The sequence below is a fragment of the Polypterus senegalus genome, chromosome 3 (genome assembly GCF_016835505.1).
Source record: "Polypterus senegalus isolate Bchr_013 chromosome 3, ASM1683550v1, whole genome shotgun sequence".
NCBI classification, from domain to species: Eukaryota; Metazoa; Chordata; class Cladistia; order Polypteriformes; family Polypteridae; genus Polypterus; species Polypterus senegalus.
The window spans coordinates 23361508-23384447 of record NC_053156.1 but is presented as its reverse complement, the minus strand read 5'-3'; the positions used below and the strand labels follow the sequence as shown (position 1 = coordinate 23384447).

The 22940-nt window shown below is 42.0% G+C and overlaps 1 protein-coding gene across 3 annotated transcripts in view; it reads right to left on the bottom strand.

Annotated features, from left to right (window-relative positions):
• bin2a (bridging integrator 2a) overlaps positions 1-22940 on the bottom strand; it is a 137578-nt gene that overhangs the window by 91135 nt on the left and 23503 nt on the right. The window contains exon 2 of one of the 3 annotated variants that reach the window (XM_039746787.1): positions 7564-7605. The exons of 1 other annotated variant lie outside the window; for it this stretch is intronic. The gene's annotated coding sequence lies outside the window, so the exon portion shown is untranslated. Of the gene's footprint in view, positions 1-7563; positions 7621-22940 lie in introns of those variants that run through there. One more of the 3 variants, XM_039746786.1, reaches the window with a different exon arrangement.

The following is a 22940-nucleotide window of genomic DNA, read 5'->3' as shown; positions in this document are numbered from 1 at the left end:
GAATAATCATCACTTGGTATGTCAGAATACCCAAATGATGATTACGAAGTGTACGGCGGACTGTCTCAAATGAAGCCATCACTGGAAAAGTCAGGTAATGTCAACCTTTGTCTCCTTGAACAAAAATTAAGTGGTCAATGGACACTGAAAATACAGGTGCATCTCAATAGAGTAGAATATCATCAAAAACTTCATTTCAATTCAAAAAGTGAAACTCATATCTCTGCGGAGGGCTGGCGCCCTGTCTGGGGTTTGTTTCCTGCCTTGCGCCCGGTGTTGGCTGGGATTGGCTCCAGCAGACACCTGTGACCCTGTAGTTAGGATATAGGGTTCACCGACAAAAGCGCGATAGACATATGAGCCCCGACAAAACCGCGACGGACAAACCCACTAACTAGTTTTCGACAAATGCACGCCGACAAAATCGCGAGAGAGGCCAAGAGATTGGGACGCGTATGTGCGCATTATGTACACATTATGTGCTAGGTTATAACTGCTGATGGCATGCCGCGAACAAATAACTCAGTCGAGGGTTGGCATAACGCGTCGTATACAAAGCGGAATTACCAGCAGTCAGGCAGCCAGCAAGTCTAAATACGCTCAACTATCAAGACGTCTTGCTGCAATTCTTCCTACATATGCAGGGCGTGATCTTAAGGACTATCTGTGTGCCGTGCTGATCGCGTGCCGCGTCTCATAATATTGACTTCTAAAATAAACATTATTATATATGCTTTAAACTAGTAATTCATATGTAATGAAACTTTCACGATTTTGTTGGCGCGATTTTTAAGCCACTTTTTAATTGCGCTATTTTGTCGGCGCTCATATGTCTATCGCGCAAATGTCGGGTCACAAGGATATAGCGAGTTGGATAATGGATGGATGGATGGATGGATGGAAACTCATATATTAAATGGATTCATTACACACAAAGTGATACAAGTTTCAAGTGTTTATCTCTGTTCATGTTTCTGATTATGGCTTACAGGTAATAAACTCAAAATTCAGTATCTCAGAAAATTAGAAAATTATGAAAAAGTTCAATATTGTAGACTCCTGGTGTCCCACTTCACTCAGCTGATTAACCCAAAATACCGGCAAAGGGGTCCTGAGCCTTGAAATGGTCTCTCAGTCTGGTTCAGCAGGCCACACAATCAGACTGCTGACTTAACAGTCGTCCAGAAGACAGTCATTGAGACCTCAACAAGGACGATAAGCCACAAAAGGTCATTGCTGAAGAAGCTGGCTGTTCACAGAGTGTGGCATCCAAGCATATTAATAGAAAGCGGAGTGGAAGGAAAAAATGTGACACCAGAAAAAGGTGCACAAGCAACAGGGAGAACTGCAGCCTGGAGAGGACTGTGAAGCACAGCCCAGTCAAGAATTTGGGGGAGAGTCACAAGGAGTGGACTGCGGCTGGAGTCAGTGCTTCACACACAGACGTGTATCCAGGACATGGGCTACAACTGTCACAGCATTCCTTGTGTCAAGCCACTCCTGAACCAGAGACAACATCAGAAGTGTCTTAACCAGGCTAAGGAGAAAACGGACTGGACTGTTAACAGCTCAGTGGTCCAAAGTCATCTTTTCAGATGAAAGTCAATTTTGCATTTCATTTGTAAATCAAGGAAGAATGGAGAGGCACAGAATCCAAGTCGCTTGAGGTCCAGTGTGAAGTTTCCACAGTCAATGATTATGTTTAGGAGCCAGGTCATCTGCTGGTGTTGGTCCACTGTGTTTTATCAAGTCCAAAGTCAGGGCAGCCAGCCATCTACCAGGACATTTGAGAGCACTTCATGCTTCCCCCTGCTGACAGGCTTTACGGAGATGCTGATTTCATTTTCCAGCAGGACTTGGCACTGCCAAAAGTACCAATACCCAGTTTAATGACCTTGGTGTGTATCACTGGGCTTGAATGGCCAGTAAACTCGCCTGACCTAAACCCCATAGACCAGTGGTCCCCAACTCCAGTCCTGGAGGGCCCGAGTGGCTGCAGGTTTTCATTCTAACCCTTTTCTTAAAGAGTGACCTGTTTTTGCTGCTAATTCACTTCTTTTGAATTCATTTTAATTGACTTGCTCTTGAAGACTCAGACCCATTAATTGTTTATTTTTCCTTAATTAGTGCCAAACAATAATGAGATACAAAATGAGCCAAAACAACTGGTGTCCATCATACAATATCTGAAAATAAAGAAAGGTGACGGTATCAGGAATGTTGATCTGTTCAGGTCCTCAAAACATTTTCACAGTGCTTTTAGAAAAGAGAAGAATCAGCAATTTCAGAAATGTCTGCTATTACACAATGAGAGCAGCAACAAGCCATGGAATTAAAGAACGAGTTTAATTAACAATGAGACTCGGCGCCTCATGAAGCAACTGGTTGGAGTCTGAGGCCCTGACTCAGTTGGTCTTCTGTTGGCTCATTCACTTCACATTTCATTTCTGTTTGGGTGCCGTTTATGGAAAGAAATTAAGCAATTCAGAGGAACGACGAAGAAATTCAGGGGAACAAATCTTAACAAAGCAATTCAATTAAAATGAATTAACCAGTAGTTAATTAGTAGCACGAACAGGGCACTCATTAAAAAAAAGGGTTAGAATGAAAACCGGCAGCCACGGTGGTCCTCCAGGCCATAGAGAATCTATCAAAAGGAAGACGAGACGAGACGAGAGACACCAGAGCCAACAATGCAGACGAGTTGAAGGCCGCGATCAAAGCATCCTGGGCTTCCAGAACACCTCAGCAGTGCCGCAGGCTGATCGCCTCCATGCCACGCCACATTGATGCAGTCATTCATGGAAAAGGAGCCCCGACCAAGTATTGAGTGCGTACATGGACATACGTTTCAGTAGGCCAACATTTCTGTATTAAAAATCTTATTATTTTTTTTTTTAATTGGTCTTGTAATATTCACATTTTTTGAGATACTGAATTTAGAGTTTTCATTACCTGTAGGCCATAATCAGCAAAATGAAAAGAAATAAAATGCCTGAAATATATCACTGTGTGTAATTAATCCATACGAGTTCCACTTTTTAAATTGAATTACTGAAATGAAATTCACTTTTTGATGATATTCTAATTAATTGAGATGCACCTGTACATGCATTGTTCCATCAAGGAATTTACATTCTGATCTATGGTAATATCCATCCATCCATTCTCTAACCCGCTGAATCCGAACACAGGGTCACGGGGGTCTGCTAGAGCCAAACCCAGCCAACACAGGGCACAAGGCAGGAACCAATCCTGTGCAGGGTGCCAACCACCGCAGGACATCTATGGTAATATCTATGGCATATTTTAAATGGTAACTCCTTCATGCTGCTGTTAAGAAAAATGATCAGAAACGTCCACCGAGATGTGTGTGCTTGGTAGTGAATGGGGTTTATACAACAGATTTAAAGTTCAAGTGTTGGCCGAGTGTCATGTCTAAGACGCGTAGATGGAAGTGCTCGCTAAAACTTTAGGAGAAAAAAGAATGGAGGAAGTGTAACTTTGGGGTAGTATCAAGGATTGTGTTTGCATGGCACGCTCGTCTACAGAGGATTCAGAAAGTATTTACAACCCTTCATTTGAAGAAAATCACAAACTGAAAATGTCTTCTTCCTAGCAGAGCCATTGCTGTGGTCCTCCAAATTGTGCTCAGTCCCAGCCTGGTTGCTTTAGTTCTCCTTGAGGCGTTTCCAGAACTCAAATGGAGTTCACTTGGGGAAAACAGAATTGACTGGACATCATTTAGAAAGGCACACATGTAGCCGGGTAGTTAAGGTCACACAATTCATTCTGCAACGTCAGGACAAAAACCAAGCCATGAAGTGCAAGGAACTCTCTGAAGACCACCACGATCAAATTGTGGTGAGGCACAGATTGAGACGAGGGGATCAAACCATTACTGAAGCATTGAGTGTTCCCAGGAATTCATGAATTGTGAAATGGAGGAAGTTTGCAACCACCAGGAATGTTCCAAGAGTTGGTCGTTTGGTCAAACTGAGGACTGGGTATGAAGGGCCAGGGTCAGGGAGGTGACCAAGAACCCAATAGTTACTCTAACAGAGCTTCAGAAGTGATCTGCTGAGGTGGGACAATCTGTCAGAAGAATGTCCATCTCAGTAGCACTCCTGCAATCAGACATTTATTGTGGATTAGCTAGACGGAAGCCACTCTTCAGTTAAAGGCCTGTGATAGTTTAAAAGGACTCTGAGAATGTGAGGAGAAAGATCATCTGATCTAAAGAGACACAAATTGAACTCGTTGTGCAGAACCCCAAGCATCCATAAGCATCACCTGCTTAATACCATCCCAACAGTGAAGCATAACATTGACAGAGACGGAGGAACTGCATGGTCAGAAATGAGGGAAGAATGAATGCAGTCATATACAAAGTAGTCCTTGTGTAGACCACCTCAGAACAGGGCAACGGTTCACCTTTCAGTACAACAATGTCATGAAGCAAACAGTCAAGACAATGCTGGAGTGTCTTCAGGAGGAGTTTCTGAGTGACAATGAGTGGCCCAGCCAAAGCACAACAGAACATCTTTGGAGTGACCTGAAGATGGCCGTTTATAGATACTTCCCGGCCAATCTAATGAAGCTTGAGGGGATCTGCCAGGAAGAATGGGATGTGCTTCCCAAATCCAGGAGTGCAAATCTTGTAGAGACTTACTAAGAAAATGAAGTTGTTGCTAAAGGGGCTTCTACAAAAGTACTGCATTAACGGTCCGAGTACTTATATGAAGGAGAGATTTTAGTCTTTGATTTTTAATAAATTTGCAAACCTTTCTGAAAGGTTGCATCACCTTTGGCTACAAAAAAACAAAGAAGTGGAAAAAAAAAACCGGAGGTTTACTAAATGGAATTGTAGGAGCATTAAAGCAAATTTTTCAAAACTCAAAAGTTAGACTGAAATAAACAAGAACAAGTATGACATAGAAGTTATCCGAGCGGCGCTGGAGACGCAATGGAAGGCGTGTGCGCGACTTTACAGCATACGCTACACAGAGCAGATTGAGAATAGTCTGTCAGACTCGGCTTAACTTGACTTTATATATTCCGCCGCTGACTTTATATAATCAAGTTTTGGCGTTCTATACTCAGCAAAAAAAGAAACGTCCCTTTTTCAGGACTGTGTATTTCAACAATAATGTTTTAAAAATCCAAATAACTTTACAGATCTTCATTGTAAATTGTTTAAACAATGTTTTCCATGCATGTTCAATTAACCATAATCAATGAATTAACATGCACCTGTGGACTGGTCGTTAAGACCTTAACAGCTTACAGAAAGTAGGCATTTAAGGTCACAGTTCTAAAAACGCAGGACACTAAAGAGACTTGTCTACCGACTGTGAAAAACACCCAAAGAAAGATGCCCAGGGTCCCTGCTCATCTGCGTGAACGTGCATTAGGCATGCTGCAGGGAGGCATGAGGACTGCTGATGTGGCTAGGGCAATAAATTGTCATGTCCGCACTGTGAGACGCCTAAGACAGCGCTACAGGGAGACAGGAAGGACAGCTGATCATCCTCGCAGTGGAAGACCACGTGTAACAACACCTGCACAGGATCGGTACATCTGAATATCACACCTGCGTGACAGGTACAGGATGGCCACAACAACTGCCCGGGTCACACCAGGAACACACAATCCCTCCATCAGTGCTCAGACTGTCCGCAATAGGCTGAGAGAGGCTGGACTGAGGGCTTGTAGGCCTGTTGTAAGGCAGGTCCTTACCAGACATCACCAGCAACAACGCCGCCTATGGGCACAAACCCACCTTCGCTGGACCAGACAGGAGTGGCAAAAAGTGCTCTTCACTGATGAGTCACGGTTTAGTCTCACCAGGGGTGATGGACGGATTCGTGTTTATCGTCGAAGGAATTGAGCACGTCTGGGACCTGTGGATCGCAGGGTGAGGGCTAGGGCCATTCCCCCCAGAAATGTCCAGGAACTTGCAGGTGCCTTGGTGGAAGAGTGGGGTAACATCTCACAGCAAGAACTGACAAATCTGGTCCAGTCCATGAGGAGGAGATGCACTGCAGTACTTCAAGCAGCTGGTGGCCACACCAGATACTGACTGGTACTTTTGATTTTGAGCCTCCCTTCATTCAGGGACACATTGTGAAACATTTTTAGTTTATGTTTTATGGTGTTGACTCTTTTAGTGTTCATACAAATATTTACACATTAAGTTTACTGAAAGTAAAAACAGTTGAAAGTCAGAGGACGTTTCTTTTTTTGCTGAGTATATATTCTGAAGACTGACTTTATATATTCCGAAAATCATTATATTTGCCTGTTTGCCACCCCATATAAAGTATACTCAGTATATATATATATATATATATATATATATATATAACTGCTCAAAAAAATTAAAGGAGCTGGGCAGTGAGCTCAGGGCCCATTAGAGGACATGGGGCCCTTGGGTCACCCTCATGAAGTCTTTCTGGTTGTTTGGTCAGAGACATTCACACCAGTGGCCTGCTGGAGGTCATTTTGTAGGGCTCTGGCAGTGCTCATCCTGTTCCTCCTTGCCCAAAGGAGCAGATACTGGTCCTGCTGATGGGTTATGGACCTTCTATGCCCTCTCCAGCTCTCCTAGAGTAACTGCTTGTCTCCTAGAATCTCCTCCATGCCCTTGAGACTGTGCAGGGAGACACAGCAAACCTTCTGGCAATGACACGTATTGATGTGCCATCCTGGAGAAGTTGGACTACCTGTGCAACCTCTGTAGGGTCCAGGTATGCCTCATGCTACCAGTAGTGACACTGACTTTAGCCAAATGCAAAACTAGTGAAGAAAACAGTCAGAAAAGATGAGGAGGGAAAAATGCCAGTGGCCTCCACCTGTTAAACCATTCCTGTTTTGGGGGTCATCTCATTGTTGTCCCTCTAGTGCATCTGTTGTTAATTTCATTAACACCACAGCAGCTGAAACTGATTAACAACCCCCTCTGCTACTTAACTGACCAGATTAATATCCCATAAATTTCATTGACTTTATGCTATACTCTGATTAAAAGTGTTCCTTTAATTCTTTTGAGCAGTATTATATATATATATATATATATATATATATATATATATATATATATATATATATATATATATATATATATATATATATATATATATATATATATATATATATATAATATAAATAAATAAATAAACACATTGTTAATGTAGGTAGATCATTTCGACCTGGTCATTTTAAAAGTAGCTCGCAAGCCGAAAAAGTCTGTGCACCCCTGTCATAGACCATCCGTGGGCGGGCAGTTTATGCGGTCGCGCGCGTACACAAGCTGCACAGAATCGCGCGGCCAACTCCTCCCATCATAAATAGAGAGACCTGAACTTGAGCAGGTTCTTCCACCTCCCCCAGTGATTTTACCCAGCTGAGTGCGCCACGACAGATTGAAGTTCCGGCTTCCTCTAATCAGATTTAGGCGAACGTCTGGATGGCTAAAATGAAGCGACGGTTTTTTGCTCGACTTGTCCCGCCCGAGTGCTGCTAAAAAATTCTGAGGATTGTTCACCTCCAAATTTGACTCACCTGAGACAAGGAATCCAGCGATTCGCCCGATAGGATGGCGCCCTTCAAAAAAAAAAAGTTGCAAATCTCCGTTCAAAGAGGAAGTTTTACAGCGTTTATAACAAACCGGCAGTAGTGCATTCGCTACAATAAGAATCAGGGAAGGAAGCGAGTCATGGGGGGTGGGGGTTTTGCAGTTAACGAACGCAGCGCACTGCTGAAAAAAGACTGGTGCCAGAAGAACATCTGGTTTTTCTTGAATTTCACTAGACGTCAAACCCTCGAATGTGCACAGTTTGCGCAATCCAATCACGCCCGCCTGCATCCGGGTCAGTGTTTTAGGTGCCAGTGTTTTGCGCACCAAAATCCGGGTGTTACAGACCACGGCTCCGATTTCTGGTCTGTTTTCACGTCATCGTTAATAGCAAAGCGCTTTATTGACAATGCGTTCATCAGTTCCAAGCTCGGGGGTCTTGTCATGTGTGTAGCGCCCAGCTGGTTCAATGCCGTTTTAGACTTAATATCAAAAGTAAGGAAGAATTGGTGTTGGTCGGGAGCGGGCCAGTCAGTTACCGGTTGGAGTGGAGGCAAGATGGACAGAGGATTCTGAAGGTATTCATACCACTTCGCTTTTGACTTCATTTGAAACGGATAAATTTGCTATTTTGATCATTAATCTAGTCTGAATGTCATTATGAGTTAAATTGAAAAGTTGTTTTCAGAAAAGTTTGCAAAATTACGGTATTAAAACTTAAAAAATGGAATCTCTCATTCACAGAAGCAGTCAGACCCTAAATCCAGTACTTTGTAGAAGCCCCTTTGGTCTCTACAAACTTTGCACACCTGGATTTGGGAAGTGTATCTCATTTTTCCTGGTAGATCTTCTCAAGCTCCATTAGAAGCTTCTGCAAATGACCATCTTCAGGTCTCTCCACAGATGTGCTATGGGCTGTGGGTCTGGGCCACTCAAGGACATATAGAGACTTGTCCTGAAGCCACTCCAGTGTCTACTTTGCCATCTGCTTCAGGTCATTGTCATGCTGAAAGGTATCACCCGTCACTTGAGTCATTCTGGAGCAAGTTTTCGTCACCGGCCACTCTGTATTTGACTGCATTCAACCTTCTCTCAAATCTGACCAGGCTTTACCACAGCTGTGGTGTTAGGCAGGTGATGAGCAGGCCTGGTCTTCAGACTTAGTGCTTGGAGTTCTATCTAAAGAGTTACAAAGTTAGTCTCCTCTGACCAAACAATCTTTTTCTTTATGCTTTCAACCTGCCATACACCTTTTTGTCCATCAGGCCACTCTTCTATAAATACCCAAATGATGGTGTGCTGCTGCGATGGTTGTCCTTCTGACAAGTTCTCTCATTTCAGCAGAGGACTTCTGAAGCTCTGTTACCATGATAATTGAATTCTTGATAACCTCCCTGACCAAGGCCCTTCTTGCCTGGTTACCTAGTTTGACCAGACAGTCAACTCCAGGAAGAGTCCCGGTGGTCCCAAACTTCATCCATTTCACAATTCACAAGGCCACTGGTCTCCTGGGAACACTTAAAGCTTCACAAATGGTTTCATCTCCTTGTCCTGATCTGTGTCTCACCACAATTTGGAGGTCTACAGAGAGTTCCCTGGCGTTCGCTTTTTGTCGCAACATGCAGGGAATTGAGGACCTTCTGTGCCACAGGGGGAACACCAATCAAGTTCTCGGAACATCTCAAGGAGAATAAACCAAACAGTATTGCCCTGAGCACAATTTTCGAGGTCCACAGTCAAAGTTCTGAATGCTTTGAATGGGAGATTTCAAATTGCAAGCATTTCTGAAAACATGTCACTTTGTCATTACACAGTAAAAACTGCAGTGGTCTGAATAAGCTCCGAATCAGTGGCGTGCATTGGGGCATCCAATCCAAAGAGTGTTGCTCACTAGGAGAGCCCCGTTTTGAACAGAGATGTGCGGTCATGGAAGGCAGAGCCTCTCCTGTCATCATGAAAAGTAAAAAAAAAACTAATAATCCGTCCATCCATTATCCAACCCGCTATATCCTAACTACAGGGCCACGGGGGTCTGCTGGAGCCAATCCCAGCCAACATAGGGTGCAAGGCAGGAAACAAACCCCAGGTGGGCGCCAGGCCACCGCAGAAAAACTAATAATGATAACATAAAATAAATGTGTACATTTCTCTGTGCTATACATTTGTTTTCTGTATGATTCCAGTCATTTTTATAGTCAAAATTCGCTGCTTCACCGCATTTTCTGTTCAAATACAGGGGAGAAACACGAGGTGCACAAGCGACCAGCCTCACCTCCCCTCAGACTGCGCTCTCCCCTCACTCACTGGGTTGATGTATGTACAGTATCTCACAAAAGTGAGCACACCCCTCACATTTTTGTAAATATTTTATTACATCTTTTCATGGGACAACACTGAAGATATGACACTTTGATACAATGTAAAGTAGTCAGTGTACAGCTTATATAACAGTTTAAATTTGCTTTCCCCTCAAAGTAACCCAACACACAGCCATTAATGTCTAAACTGCTGGCAATAAAAGAGAGTACACCCCTAAGTGAAAAATGTCCAAATTGTGCCCACAGTGTCAATATTTTGTGTGGCCACCGTTATTTTCCTGCACTGCCTTAACTCTCTTGGGCATGGAGTTCACACGAGCTTCACAGGTTGCCACTGGAATCCTCTTCCACTCCTCCATGACGACATCACGGAGCTGGTTGATGTTAGAGACCTTGCGCTCCTCCACCTTTTGTTTGAGGATGTCCCACAGATGCTCAATAGGGTTTAGGTCTGGAGACATGCTTGGCCAGTCCAGCGCCTTTACCCTCAGGTGTGTTTGGGGTCGTAATCATGTTGGAATACTGCCCTGCGGCCCAGTTTCCAAAGGGAGGGGATCATGCTCTGCTTCAGTATGTCACAGTACATGTTGGCATTCATGGTTCCCACAATGAACTGTAGCTCCCCAGTGCCAGCAGCACTCATGCAGCCCCAAACCGTGACACTCCCACCACCATGCTTGACTGTAGACAAGACACACTTGTCTGTACTCCTCACCTGGCTGCTGCCACTCACGCTTGACATCAACTGAACCAAATAAGTTTATCTTGGTCTCATCAGACTACAGGACATGTTCCAGTAATCCATGTCCTTAGTCTGCTTGTCTTTCTTGTGCATCATCTTTAGAAGAGGCTTCCTTCTGGGACGACAGCCATGCAGACCACTTTGATGCAGTGTGCGGCGGGCGTATGGTCTGAGCTCTGCCAGGCTGACCTCTGCAGCAATGCTGGCAGCACTCATACGTCTATTTTCAAAAGACAACCTCTGGATATGACGCTGAGCACGTGCACTCAACTTCTGTGGTCAACCATCGCGAGGCCTGTTCTGAGTGGAACCTGTCCTGTTAAACCTGTCGCTGTGTGGTCTTGGCCACCGTGCTGCAGCTCAGTTTCAGGGTGTTGCCAATCTTCTTATAGCCTCGGCCATCTTTATCTAGAGCAACAATTCTTTTTTTTCAGATCCTGAGAGAGTTTTTTGCCATGAGGTGCCATGTTGAACTTCCAGTGACCAGTATGAGAGAGTGTGAGAGCGATAACACCAAATTTAACACACCTGAGCCCTTGTAACACTAACGAGTCACATGACACCGGGGAGGGAAAAAAGGACTAATTGGGCACAATTTGGATATTTTTCACTTAGGGGTGAACTCACTTTTGTTGCCAGCGGTTTAGACATTAATGGCTGTGTGTCAAGTTATTTTGAGGGGACAGCAGATTTACACTGTTATATAAGCTGTACACTGACTACTTGACATTGTATCACAGTGTCATATCTTCAGTGATGTCCCATGAAAAGACAGAATAAAATATTTACAAAAATGTGAGGGTGTTCTCACTTTTGTGAGATACTGTAATTGGCACGTCTGTTGCTGTCCCTCTGTATGTCACCAATATAACGTTTGCAGACACGATTATTATACAATCTTGACTTTCCACAGTCTGGCTAATATCTTTAATGAATGTGTGTGACATATTTAGTCTTGCTGATCGGACATAAAACCGCAGTGAAAAGGCAGAGGGTGAGGCCGACAGTACCATGCCATCCTGAAGGGGGCGCCTGTGAGCCCAACAGGTGATCGTTGCTGCTGTTTTTCTACGCAGAGGCGCCAATAAGTTAGCGAGATCAGAAAGTCAAGTGCACTGCAGCGGGCCGTTTATTTTTATTTTTTTTGTTCCAACTGGCTGCCAAAATGGAAGATTAAGACTTTTAAAACTAAAGGAAAATAAGGAGGACTTTTATAAGAAAGTGACTGAGATTTTCGTGGAGAAGGACAGGTGCATGGACTTCATTTACAAATAAAAGGTAAGACCATAAACGGTTTTCAGTTTTATACAAAATGGGATCAGACTAAGAAGAAAAAAACAAACCAAAATCAATCACTTAAAAACCAAATTTTAACCTTAAATAAAATATTCTTTTGTTATACATTCTGTATTAAAATGCATTAAAGCATCAGAATTAAAAGCTTTTAAAAACAAAGTAAATATTTCACATAAGGTCAAAATTGAATTCTGTTTTTTTTGTACGCCACTCTCTACTTTCATTTGTATTGAATGATATGAATTGTGGAATTGCAATGGCAAATTTAGAACGCGTGGCGGGTGCAGAGCAAATGCGCGCTCGCTGCTATAAATGTACCTTACCTGCCAATGTGTGTGTAAAGAATGCTGATGAGATATGAAACATAACCAGTAGTCAATGTGCATTCTGCCAGCTGAATAACGAATAAGCTGCTCTTTGGTGTTCATATTTGTAAATCTGACTCTGAAGGAGTCAGTGCCTCACCAGCCATGAACCTCACCACACATCACTAGTTTCAAAAATATTAATATGAACAAATGTAAATTATTACAGCACATTCTCAGTGAAGTACAGCACAGCGAAGAGAGGTCTTCACCTTGAAAACATCAAAACTCAACTGCAAGAGCCAACAACAGCGAGCACATCACAGCCATCGTGCTGCACCTTCACTGCTCCCTGTGTCTTACAGGATTGAATATCAAATTCTGTTAACCACCTGCCCACAATGGTGCTCTGATGCGGTGCCCCTCACTAACTGCACTCTGTGGGTGACAGCAGGGCCTTCAGCTGTATTGCGCCCATGACTGTGGAATGACCTCCTAAAATTAAATGACATCAGCCGACTCCATTCCTTTTTTTTTTTTTTTTTTAAAACTCATTTGTTTAGGAGGACATTAAACATCTGACATTCTGCCCCTTCTTTCAGTTTACCCCCTCTATCTGTCCAGCTACTCAGGGTTTGAATTTTTATCACAATGTTATTTGTTTAAGATTTTATTATATGTTGTACTTTAGTCTGCATTATTATCTTTTATTCTGTTTGAATGTTTTGTATATCCTGTATTTATTTAGTGAAGATATTATTTGTAGCCAATGTTATATCCTGTTGTTCTTTCTGAATTTTGGGTATAGGAAGGGTGCTATATAAATAAATTGTGTTCTTATTAGTATTTTTAATTTTTTTTCTTTTGATGGCCCATCGTTTATAATAATAAGAAGTGACAAAAACTAGAGTAGTTCTATATAATGCAATTAATATATAGCATAATTCAGTGTAGAATACGTATTGCCGTTTTCTTCACATACAGTGGTGTGAAAAACTATTTGCCCCCTTCCTGATTTCTTATTCTTTTGCATGTTTGTCACACAAAATGTTTCTGATCATCAAACACATTTAACCATTAGTCAAATATAACACAAGCAAACACAACATGCAGTTTTTAAATGATGTTTTTTATTATTTAGGGAGAAAAAAAATCCAAACCTACATGGCCCTGTGTGAAAATGTAATTGCCCCCTGAACCTAATAACTGGTTGGGCCACCCTTAGCAGCAATAACTGCAATCAAGCGTTTGCGATAACTTGCAATGAGTCTTTTACAGTGCTCTGGAGAAATTTTGGCCCACTCATCTTTGCAGAATTGTTGTAATTCAGCTTTATTTGAGGGTTTTCTAGCATGAACCGCCTTTTTAAGGTCATGCCATAGCATCTCAATTGGATTCAGGTCAGGACTTTGACTAGGCCACTCCAAAGTCTTCATTTTGTTTTTCTTCAGCCATTCAGAGGTGGATTTGCTGGTGTGTTTTGGGTCATTGTCCTGTTGCAGCACCCAAGATCGCTTCAGCTTGAGTTGACGAACAGATGGCGGACATTCTCCTTCAGGATTTTTGGTAGACAGTAGAATTCATGGTTCCATCTATCACAGCAAGCCTTCCAGGTCCTGAAGCAGCAAAACAACCCCAGACCATCACACTACCACCACCATATTTTACTGTTGGTATGATGTTCTTTTCTGAAATGCTGTGTTCCTTTTCGCCAGATGTAACGGGACATTTGCCTTCCAAAAGTTCAACTTTTGTCCCATCAGTCCACAAGGTATTTTCCCAAAAGTCTTGGCAATCATTGAGATGTTTCTTAGCAAAATTGAGACGAGCCCTAATGTTCTTTTTGCTTAACAGTGGTTTCGTCTTGGAAATCTGCCATGCAGGCTGTTTTGCCCAGTCTCTTTCTTATGGTGGAGTCGTGAACACTGACCTTAATTGAGGCAAGTGAGGCCTGCAGTTCTTTAGACGTTGTCCTTGGGTCTTTTGTGACCTCTCGGATGAGTCATCTCTGCGCTCTTGGGGTAATTTTGGTCGGCCGACCACTCCTGGGAAGGTTCACCACTGTTCCATGTTTTTGCCATTTGTGGATAATGGCTCTCACTGTGGTTCGCTGGAGTCCCAAAGCTTTAGAAATGGCTTTATAACCTTTACCAGACTGATAGATCTCAATGACTTCTGTTCTCATTTGTTCCTGAATTTCTTTGGATCTTGGCATGATGTCTAGCTTTTGAGGTGCTTTTGGTCAACTTCTCTGTGTCAGGCAGCTCCTATTGAAGTGATTTCTTGATTGAAACAGGTGTGGCAGTAATCAGGCCTGGGGGTGGCTACGGAAATTGAACTCAGGTGTGATACACCACAGTTAGGTTCTTTTTGAACAAGGGGGCAATTACTTTTTCACACAGGGCCATGTAGGTTTGGATTTTTTCTCCTAAATAATAAAACCATCATTTAAAAACTGCATTTGTGTTTACTTGTGTTATATTTGACTAATGGTTAAACGTGTTTGATGATCAGAAACATTTTGTGTGACAAACATGCAAAAGAATAAGAAATCAGGAAGGGGGCAAATAGTTTTTCACACCACTGTATAAGCATCAACTAGATAAGAATATCGTATAGACGCACTGATAAGCCGTGTTCTAATTATTAGTTTAATATAATTACGCTGCGAAAACCAGAACCAGTGTTGTGTACAAGTGATAGGTGGGAATGTTTTCTGTGCAGAGCAAGAACGCATTCGGATTGATAACGAAACGAAATTATAAATTAGGTTTATCTTCCTAGAAATTATTATCGGTGTAATGTTTGTTTATTTTTGTAATTGGCTCATAAATTTCAACTGCTGTGTCTGATGCCGTCAAAGAAGGCGGAAAATATTTTTGAAGCATTTATGGATGCAAATCAGAGAATTTTACCTTTTTTTTTTTATTCATGAGTGATATTTTTCCCAAACCCTGCTGTTTGTACTGAGCCTTTTGGCCAATAATGCCGCACGCAAAATGGTGCCGCCCGGTGCGGACCGCCCCCTCCTACGCCACTGGAGGGTCAATGCACGCTTGTCAGAGCCATCGAGAGCCGCTATATTGAATTCGTACCCTTTCTTGGAAATGGAATAATTACCGGATTAAAATATTCTAAGAATCTCAACTTGGATTTTCCATTAAGTCTACAGAACCCTCACCCCTCTCTTATACCGTGGGTAGCTACGTTTAAAAGTTCCTGGAAGTTCCTGATTACCTAGTTGGGGGTAAGGAAGTTCTCCCTCTCATGACCTGCTTCATGTGAACTCTGCATTGCATCAATCAGTCTAACTTTATTTTTTTAGTAATAATTGATTCAGCTATAATATCGATAAGCAAACAATTTCAACTTTTAGAGAAGTACAATGTTACGTTTAAAGTTTTATCGCAAATAAGTTTGTTGTCGAATTGGAATGAAATGTGAAATCCTAAAACACTGCAAGGATTTGCATCTAAAATTATTAGATGACATAGATGGTCAATCTCATTTCAAGGAATTAAAATCGTTATTGAATAAAAATGACAGCAAAAGATGAACTGAATTTTATTTACAATAATAATTTAATTGATTAATTTCCAAATGCAGAAATCTCATTAAGAATTTATTTGTCACTGCCGGTTACAGTTGCGTCTGCAGAAAGAGGTTTTTCTAAATTAAAAATGTTAAAAAATGACTTACAATCATCAATGAGCCAAGAACGGTTGTCGAATTTGTCAATATTTGCAAAAGAAAACAAAGAATTAGATAAAATTAGACACAAGTAATATCATCAAAAGGTTTGCCAGTGCAAAGGCTAGAAAAGTGCCATTATAAATAGCACTTTTGTAATTATTTTATTATATTATTAAAATTAGTTTTTGTAATTTTTCTTGTAATACTTATTAATAAATAAGTATTATGTATACATCAACATTTCTTCATCCTTTTCATTTAAGCTTCAGGATTTGTCATTATATTTGATTCAATGTCCCATTGCCTCGGTATAGATTGAATATGAAAATTGAATTGTAAAACGGTAATGTAGTTTCAAAATCCAAGTAATTTTTATGAACAGCACCCAATCAGTTTCTGCACAAAGGTGCCTTACATATCAGCGCTGGTCCTACCAGTTAGATAAGTTGGAGAAAAATGTAGTCTGTTTAGCCCGAGTAAATCTGGGGTTTGTTAGAATTCTTGCACGTACAGGAGTTTGGTCAGGGTTCTTGACCTTTCACATGCGAGCTTTATAAGTACACTAAAGTCAGACATTGTTATAAACGGTGATGGCTATACATTAAAGTATCTGACTATTTTTAATTATGGCTACAAACAATGAATTATTACAAAAAAAAAAATTCTACAATAATCTTATAAATAAACGTCTAAGCGAGCACATCACACCCATCCTGCTCCACCTTCACTGGCTCCGTGTCTTACAGAATCGAATATAAAATCCTACTAATAACCTACAAAGCCTTAAATAACCTCACACTAAACTACATCAGTGACCTTCTCCATCACTATGTGCCTGCCCGCCCACTGAGGTCCTCTGATTCTGCCAATCTTGTTGTGCCCCACACTAATCTACACTCCATGGGTGGCAGCAGGGCCTTCAGCTGTATAGCGAGTGCCCAGACTCTGGAGTGACCTACCGAAATTAATCAGGTCAGCGGACTCCATGAATTCTTTTAAAAAACAACTCGACACTCATCTGTTCAGGAAGGCTTTTAGCTCTACTTGACTTTATGACCCTTCTCTCAGTTTACCTCCATGTCAAGATGCTCATGTAACCTGCGTGTGTGTGTGTGCTAAGCCATCAATTGTGGTGTCTGTTAGGCTTTTAACTGAATTTACTATCTTAATCTTCTTTATTTAATTTATCTGGTTTAGTACAATGCTATATACTGTATACCCTGCCGTTCTTACTTAAACTCTGTGAAGTGCCTTGAGCATTGGAAGGGTGCTATATAAATGTATTATTATTATTATTATTTTGTGTGTCTGTCTGTTTGTCCTAACCAGAAGTGCAAGGCTGCAACATGAAACTCAAAGAAAGCAACTTCTGTTACCAAAGTGAAACCACTGAGAAAAGAGAAAATCATTTAGCCTAATACATAAGCGAGGCAAGCACATCAGCAAAATGAAACCTCAGAGGAGAGAGAAACCCACTTAGCCGCGAATACATAACCGATGTGACTGATTGATTGAAGTGACAGAATCCATGGTTTCTAGGAGCCTGGGCCTTTTACAGCACTGTCTTACACCGCTAGTTCTAGTATAAAATTCTTTCATAAGGGCGCCAAAACCCCTGTGCCAGCCCAGCATACATTATTTTTTGTTTTGAAGCAGCTACATTAGATCTTTAAGAGAAGCTACAACTACATTAATCAGTTTTTTTTTGTTTTTGGCAGGGAAGACTACATTAATCAAACTCCTTTCAATGAAGGGCTGAAAAGGCTAGTTTAGTAATAATTTAACAGTAAATTATTGTATTTAATTCCAGACTATGCTTGTCGAAAGAGAGGGAAAGTTCTATTCAATGATATTCAACTTTACTCCTTCCTCATCAGAAGCAAATGTCAGTCATTTTTGGAGTTTTGCATATTCCTATAAATACCAGAGAGTACAGCTGGATAATAAATTGGACTGGACTGCCAATACTAATGATCTGTGCAAGAGAGGACAGAGCCGACTATACTTCATTAGAAGGCTGGCATCCTTCAACATCTGCAATAAGATGCTGCAGATGTTCAATCAGACGGTTGTGGCGAGCGCCCTCTTCTACGCGGTGGTGCTGGGAAGGCAGCATAAAGAAGACAGACGCCTTACGCCTGGACAAACTGGCGAGGAAGGCAGGCTCTATTGTAGGAATGAAGCTGGACAGTTTGACATCTGTGGCAGAGCGACGGGCGCTGAGCAGACTCCTGTCAATCATGGAGAGTCAACTGAACAGGATCATCTCCACACAGAGGAGCAGCTTCAGCAACAGACTGCTGTCACCGTCCTGCTCCACTGACAGACTGAGGAGACCCCACACTATGCGACTCTTCAGTTCCACTCGGGGGGGTAAACATTAACATTATACAAAGTTACTGTCCGTTATACCCGCATTTTTATCACTCTTTAATATTGTTTTTTATCAGTATGCTGCTGCTGGTGTATGTGAATTTCCCCTTGGGATTAAAGTAGCTATCTAAATAAGCAATTCAGAGTTCAACCGAGAGAACTAAAATGAAGCAGAAAAAAATGGCACTCGAGTAATAAGTACATCATCAGGAAATGAATGATTTCTCATGAAACAATTGGATTGGAACAAAAACATGAAGCCACTGTGGCCCTACAAGATGGACGCTGCTCAGCCCTGATTTAAAGCGTCTGAATCTTAAATTTGAAATAAAATAAAGTTAAATTAGTAGCAAAAAAAATCTAGTCACTATTTAAGAAAATTAATCATATATCACAAAACTGCAAACATAACCAACCATCACATGAAATGTAAACTCAAAATCCCCACAGCCATGTATATAGCATTTATAGTCATGAATGTACAGTACATGAGCCAGCATGCTGCATACAAGCATAATGTCAACCTCTTGCAGGGTCAAATGCCAGCGAGAAGAGACAAGACTTTAATGATGACTTAAAAAATGGCCAGTGCTGGGGCAGACCCAATATAATAAAGTGAGCCATTCCAGATGTGTGTAAATTACAAGTTCCACCGAACACACTTTTAACTGGGACATTGTGAAAGTAAAATTCAGGGCCAATACTAAGAGTGCCAGAGAGCGGACTGAATCCTGGCTCTCTAATAAAAACGCCATTAACAGACACTTGGACTTAAGCCCAGAATATGCAGGCTTAAAAAGAAGAACAATAAATAAATAAAGAGACTTTATGACCAACACCTTCTGAACCCCCCCTTTATTAATCCACCCCCCCACTCACTATATATTGCCTTTGATTAATAATAACTTTTCCTCTGATGATGACGACACCAGGCAGGTTATCGACAGCTTAGGAAAAAATAAAAACTAATTTTAAGATACGACTCATTTTCTACTTTTGTGGAACTCTAGTGGACCCTTGACTTACGAACACAATTCGTTCGCGAGGGCTGGTTGTAACTCAAGTTGGTTGTAAGTCAAGACTATTTTTCCCATAAGAAATAATGGAAATACCCATAATGCGCTCTGAACCTTTTTTTCATAATAAAAAAGGGTTGTATAATGTGCATAATTTACTAAAACACCAATAATTTTTCTAAAGTACTAACCAAAAAGTTATAAAAAATTGCCTAGCCTACCAGAAACAACAATTTCATACTGTACTCACCATTTAATTTGACATCTTTGGGCTGCAGGAAGGGAGGAGGAGGAGAATGAAATGGAAGGTGGTTATTGTTTAGAAGGAGCCTCCTTATGCAAATCTTTTCTTTGTAAAATTGTCGAGATGGTGGATTTCGACATGCTGTACATATTAGCGAGATCGGTCACGAACACCACTCTCATATTTCCTCACAATTTCCTTCTTCGTTTCGATTGTGATCGTTTGTTTCTCAAGTTAATAATGACAGTAGTCGAGCACTCAGTTCAAAGCTGGCCATGTTGTGAACTGCTGTAATAATACACTCCAAAGCAAGCCGGTGCTGACTCAGCCTGATGACATCATCATGTGCCGCGTCAGCCCGCTAGCTAACATCCCTTAACAATCGCTTTCTTTACCTTCGTTACGTTCTCTTCTTTCCTTAGCAATTATGCGTCTTGCTTGCTATGGTCTTAGTGAATTATATATATAGATAAATCACTGCACGGACTGAAATTACATCCACAAACACATGTATCTGGTCTCCGACTGACGCTTATGAACGCTCTCGACTGTTTGTTTACAATCGCATGCGGATACACGTGACCAAATTCGGGTCGTAACGCAAGATGTTGGTTGTAAATCAAAACAAAAATTTTGGTCGTAAATCAAGTTGTTCGCAAGTCAGGCCGGTCGTATGTCAAGGGTCGACTGTACAAACATATCACAGACCTTCACTTCAATATTATATATACACACACACAACCACAAGTGGATGCCACCAAAGGATATTTTATTCACACCAGGCACTTCTTCAGAATCACCTCTCCAAAGATAAGCCACAATTATAGAAAAAAATCTTTCCACCTCTCTGCCTCCGCTGAGTGTTGCCCGCTGCCTCTCGGGCACCGACTCTCCAATGTGAGACTCCTTTAAAGCCTGACCTAGGAATGCTTCCAGTGCCACACCAGGTCTTCCAGGAAGCACTTTCAGGGCATAAAGAAAGTAAGTAAGGATGTCCTCCCCAACAGTGACCTTTATCGGTTCCCAGGGACCTCAACAGGGCTGCACTTCCAGGCTCCAACCCCAAAGCACTCCTGTGCGTGTCCTGACTGGACTGCCACACAAGGACTACTACCGCCTAGCGTATAGGGGAATGGAACGACCCCCAATCCTCTGCTTCGGTTAGTCCCTCCATTAAATGATACTGGCCTGGCACAAAAAGTTATTTCTCTGTCCTCCCATTCAATTAGTTTGACATTCTGCTCTGGTTTCCCATCCGTGTAATAAATTCTCCTACTTCCTGTCTGGGATGCCCGTTCTCCTCTTATAATCTTGTATATAAACTTCCGTGCGTAGAAGTTTGTGTGTCCGTCCAGCCCAGAAGCAAGAGGTGGAGTCGGGGTAAGGGCTCCACCTCAGAGGAACCAGAAACTCGCTTAGCCGCTAATAACACAAGCGAGGTGAGCACGTCGGCAAAACGAAACCTCCAAGGAGCGAGATGCTCAGAGTAGTTCCTTTCAATTATTCAACATCTCTACATTTCAATTTTTTTCCTGATGATTTCAATAGTTTCTAGGACCCCAGGCTTTTTACAGCATGGGCTTACACAGCTAGTGTTATATATAACGTCTGTGTGCGGAAGTGTGTGTGTTTCTGTCTGGCCCGAAAGTGAGAAGTGGAGTCGGGGTAAGGGCTCCACCTCCAAGAAAACAAACTCGCTTAGCTGCTAATAGCACAAGCGAGGTGAGCACATCAGCAAAACAAAACCTCAGAAGAAAGACAAAGTCACTTAGCTGCTAACATCGAAACGTCCACAGAATGATATACAGTATTTCAAATGTTTATCTCTATTCATTTTTCTGATTCTGGCCTACGGGAAGTGAAAACTGAAAATTCAGTATCTCAGAAAATTAGAATATTACACAAGACTGATAAAATAAAAAAGACAGATTTTTAATACAGAAATATTGGCCTACTTAAAAGTCTGTCCATGTACGCCCTCAATACTTGGTCAGGGCTCCTTTTGCATGAATGACTTTATCAATGTGGTGTGGCATGGAGGCGATCAGCCTGCGGCACTGCTGAGGTGTTATGGAAGCCCAGGATGCTTTGATCGCAGCTTTCAGTTCATCTGCATTGTTATCTCTGGTGTCTCTCATCTTCCTCTTCCTCACAGATTCTCTATGGGGTTTAGGTCAGGCGAGTGTGCTGGCCAGTCAAGCCCAGTCATACACACCATGGTCATTAAATCAGGTATTGGTATTTTGGCAGTGTGGGCAGGTGCCAAGTCCTGCTGGAAAATGAAATCTGCATCTTCATAAAGCTTGTCAACAGAGGGAAGCATGAAGTGCTCTAAAATGTCCTGGTAGACGGCTGGCTGTGCGGACTTTGGACTTGATAAAACACAGTGGACCAACACCAGCAGATGACCTGGCATATCCAATCATCACTGACTGTGGCAACTTGGATTCTGTGACTCTCCGCTCTTCCTTGATTTCCAAATGAAATGTAAAATTGACTTTCATCTGAAAAGAGGACTTTGGACCACTGAGCTGTTAACAGTCCAGTCCATTTTCTCCTTAGCCCAGGTAAGACGCTTCTGACGCTGTCTGGTTCAGGAGTGGCTTGACACAAAGAATGCTGTGACAATTGTAGCCCACGTCCTGGATACACGTCTGTGTGTGAAGCACTGACTCCAGCCGCAGTCCACTCCTTGTGAATCTCCCCCAAATTCTTCACTGGGCTGTGCTTCACAGTCCTCTCCAGGCTGCAGTTCTCCCTGTTGCTTGTGCACCTTTTTCTGGTGTCACATTTTTTCCTTCCACTCCGCTTTCTATTAATATGCTTGGATACAGCACTCTGTGAACAGCCAGCTTCTTCAGCAATTACCTTTTGTGGCTTATCGTCCTTGTTGAGGTCTCAATGACTGTCTTCTGGACGACTGTCAAGTCAGCAGTCTGATTGTGTGGCCTACTGAACCAGACTGAGAGAAGCATTTCAAGGCTCAGGACCCCTTTGCCGGTATTTTGGGTTAATCAGCTGAGTGAAGTGGGACACCAGGAGTCTACACTATTGAACTTTTTTCACAATTTTCACAATTAATAATATATAATTTATAATTTTGAGTTTATTACCTGTAAGCCATAATCAGAAACATGAATAGAGCTAAACACTTGAAACTTGTATCACTTTGTGTGTAATGAATCCATTTAATATATGAGTTTCCATCCATCCATCCATCCATCCATTAACCAACCTGATATATCCTAACTACAGGGTCACGGGGGTCTGCTGGAGCCAATCCCAGCTAACACAGGGGGCAAGGCAGGAAACAAACCCCGGACAGGGCGCCAGCCCACCACAGATATAGGAGTTTTACTTTTTGAATTGAATTACTG